Source organism: Rattus norvegicus, chromosome 4 (assembly GCF_021556685.1).
Source record: "Rattus norvegicus strain SHRSP/BbbUtx chromosome 4, alternate assembly SHRSP_T2T, whole genome shotgun sequence".
In the NCBI taxonomy this organism is placed as follows: Eukaryota; Metazoa; Chordata; class Mammalia; order Rodentia; family Muridae; genus Rattus; species Rattus norvegicus.
In genome coordinates, this window is record NC_141537.1 from 152111886 (window position 1) to 152115603 (window position 3718).

The 3718-nt window shown below is 46.2% G+C and overlaps 1 pseudogene; it reads right to left on the reverse strand.

Moving 5' to 3' along the window:
• Positions 1-2127: 2127 nt before the first annotated feature.
• Akr1b1-ps2 (aldo-keto reductase family 1, member B1 (aldose reductase), pseudogene 2) lies at positions 2128-3429 on the reverse strand (annotated as a pseudogene).
• Positions 3430-3718: the final 289 nt, after the last annotated feature.

Consider the following 3718-nt stretch of genomic DNA (forward strand, 5'->3'; position numbering starts at 1 on the left):
GACTGTCCTGGACTTGACAGCTCCTGAATAATAACATGGAAACTTACTATTATTTATTGTAGCTTAGGTCTCACTAGCTACCTCCCAGCTAACTCATCTAAATTATATTAACCTGACTATTCTAATCCACGTCTGCCTGATTCTTCTCACAGAGCCTATTTTTGCCTGCATGTCCTGTCTTTCCTCTTACTGCCCAGCTACTGACTGTCAGATCTTTCTTTTCTTTGTTTTTACTTTCTCCCCATTAATTCATTAATTCACCCTACATCCTAATCACTGCTTCCTCCTCTGTCAAACAGTTCCTTCCCCATGCTCCCCTCCACTTCTCTGAGAAGGGTGAAGGCTCCCTTGGGTAGCCCCCACCCTGGCACATAAAGTCTCTTCAGGGCTAAATTCATCCTCTCCCACTGAGGCTAGACAAGGCAGCCCAGTTAGGGGAAAGGGATCCACAGACAGGCAACAGCTTTAGAGACAGCCCTCGCTCCATTTGTTGGGGGACCCACATGAGAACCAAGCTGCACATCTGCTACATATGTGCAGGGGGCCTTGGCCCATCCAGTCTATGCTCTTTGGTGGTTAAGTTTCTGAGAGTCCACAAGGATCCAAGGATAGTTGACTCTGTTGGTCTGTCTGTGGAATTCCTATCCCTTCTGGGACCCTCCATCCTTCCCCAACTCTTCCCAGAGCTCCCTCCAATGTTTGGCTGTGGGTCTCTGTGTCTGTTTCAGTCATTTGCTGGGTGGAGCCTCTCAGAGGACAGTTATGGTAGGCTACTGTCTGCAAGCATGCTGTGGGCCTGGCTTCAGGAGGTGGCCATCGCAGATTCCATATTCCTACCTCTAGGAGTCTCAGCTAAAGTCATCCCCATAGAATCCTGGGAGCTTCCCCATCCCAGGTTTTTGGCGTGTCCTACAGATGCCCCCCACACCCTGTCCCTGCCAGCTGCTCATTTACATTCATTCTCCTTTGGTCCTCTCCCCTGTCTCTCACCATACTTCATCCTGAAATCCCCCAATTCACCTTTCCCATCCTGGTCCCTCCCTCCATCTGCCTCCTATGACTATTTTATTCCTCCTTCTAAGTGAGGTTCAAGCATCCTCACTTGGGCCTTTCTCTTTGTTTAGCTTCTTTGGGTCTGTGGAGTGTGGTGTTGGTATCATACTTTTTTTTGGCTGTCAGATATTTATTAGATCAAGCAGGAGGTGAGCAAGGTGTGAGTTTACAAAATACTGAGGCAGGTGATGATCCAAAATAACAATACCAAAGTTTGGACGGTCCTCGGCTCTTTGCCAGTACAGAAATCAACATTTGAATAATACAAAACCAACCTTTACATAGTGCATAAAAAGACTATCACAACAATCTTGTTTCTTCATTTTGTTTTAGAAGGGGAATTTTTTTCTTTTTTTTAACTTTATTAACTTGAGTATTTCTTATTTGCATTTCTTTTTTTAATTTTTTCTTATATATATATATACATATATATATTTTTTATTAACTTGAGTATTTCTTTTTTTTTTTAAAGTTTTTTTTATTTTATGTATGGGAGTACACTGTAGCTATTTTCAGACACACCAGAAGAGGACATCAGATGCCATTACAGATGGTCATAAGCCACCATGTGGTTGCTGGGAATTGAACTCAGGACCTCTGGAAGAGCAGTCAGTGCTCTTAACCACTGAGCCATCTCTCCAGCCCAACTTGAGTATTTCTTATTTACATTTCGAATGTTATTCCCTTTCTCGGTTTCCGGGCAAACATCCCCCTAACCCCTCCCCCTCTATATGGGTGGTCCCCTCCCCACCCTCCCCTCATTACCGCCCTCCCCCCAACAATTACGTTCACTGGGGGTTCAGTCTTGGCAGGACCAAGGGCTTCCCCTTCCACTGGTGCTCTTACTAGGCCATTCATTGCTACCTATGAGGTTGGAGCCCAGGGTCAGTCCGTGTATAGTCTTTGGGTAGTGGCTTAGTCCCTGGAAGCTCTGGTTGGTTGGCATTGTTGTTCATATGGGGTCTCGAACCCCTTCAAGCTCTTTCAGTCAGAAGGGGAATTTTTAAAAAAATTATTATATCATCGTCGTTGTCGTCATCGTCATCATCATCATCATCAATTCTTTTTTTTTTTTTTCACAAAAGCAGTTTTTATTTGAGGCAAAAAGTCTGACCCCCATAGGATTGGAGTTCTGAGCACTCAAATTTAAGTGTTAGTGGCATGACTTGAGCTATAAATCTTGCTTCTCTTTGGTTGGAAAAGGTACTTATGTTAAAGTCCTCCAGGTAGGAAGAAGAAAGACCAAGAAAGGCTGAAGAAACTCCTCAGCTACTGGTACTGCCCTCCACATTCTACGTCAAACTAACAAACTCTCACCATCTGGTCTGCAAGGTGCCACCCAGTGCAAAGGGACACTTGCAAGGGCAGATGAGGCAGAAAGAACATGTGTTAAGTCGCTTGGGGACAAGCAGGGATTTGTCCACCATAGCTTCAGACTTCTGCATGGAAGGGGTAATCCTTGTGTTTGACACAGCTCATCAAGGCGCACACCCTCCAGTTCCTGTTGTAGCTGAGTAGAGTGGCCATGTCCTCGCTGCTCAGCTCAAAGTCAAAGACCTTAAAGTTGTCAGCAATGCGTGCTGGTGTCACAGACTTGGGGATCACAACCAGGTTCCTTTGGATGGGGAACCAGATCAGTACCTGGGCTGTAGTTTTATTGTACTTGGCTGCAATTTCCTTGATCCTGGGATCCTCCAGGAGAGAGGTGTCCTCAGGCTTGGCCCAGGGCCTGTCAGGAGAACCAAGGGGACTGTATGCAGTCACCATGATGCCTTTGCAATGGCAGTACTCAATCAGCTTCTCCTGAGTTAAGTATGGGTGGCACTCGATCTGGTTAACAGCAGGCTTATACTTTAAGCCAGGTTTGTTCAAGATCCTCTCAATCTGAAGAGGGTTGAAGTTGGAGACTCCAATCGCTTTTACCAAACCTTCATCCACCAGCTGCTCCATAGCCGTCCAAGTGTCCACAAAATCAGTGTCACTAGGAATCACGTTTCCCAATGCATCCAGGGGGAAATAGTCAGGCCCAGGCTTGAAGCCAGTTGGCCAGTGAGTAAGGTAGAGGTCCAGATAGTCCAGCTGCAGGTCACTCAGCGTCTTCTGGCAGGCCCCTTTCACCATGCTCTGGTCGTGGAACGTGCACCACAGCTTGCTGACAATGAAGAGATCCTGGCGCTTCACCACCTGCTCCTTGAGCTTCTCCTGGAGGGCCACCTGGGTGCAGTCAATGTGGCGATACCCCATGTCGATAGCAACCTTCACAGCCTCGGTCACCTGGCCAGGAGGAGACTTCCAGGTGCCCAGGCCCAGGGTGGGCATCTTGGTGCCATTGTTGAGTTCCAGATGGCTAGCCATGATTGCTGCACATTACACACAACGACCGGCAAGAGTGCCATCATCATCGATTCTTATTGGCATCTCTAGGTTCTTTTCTAATTCCCAGACTGGGGTATATTAAACCAAAAGGAAACACAACAAACTCACTAACATCTAATTTGTTGGTACGTGCTTTCCTCAGACAATTATCCAACCTGTGTACATTTTAACCGTCCAGTCTTTGTTATGTAATTTCTACATTTTTACCTGTACTGGTGGAAGTATTAAGAACACAAACATCCATTACATCTTCAAGGAGCCTCAGACTTTTGCTTTCTGTGTGTCTGTT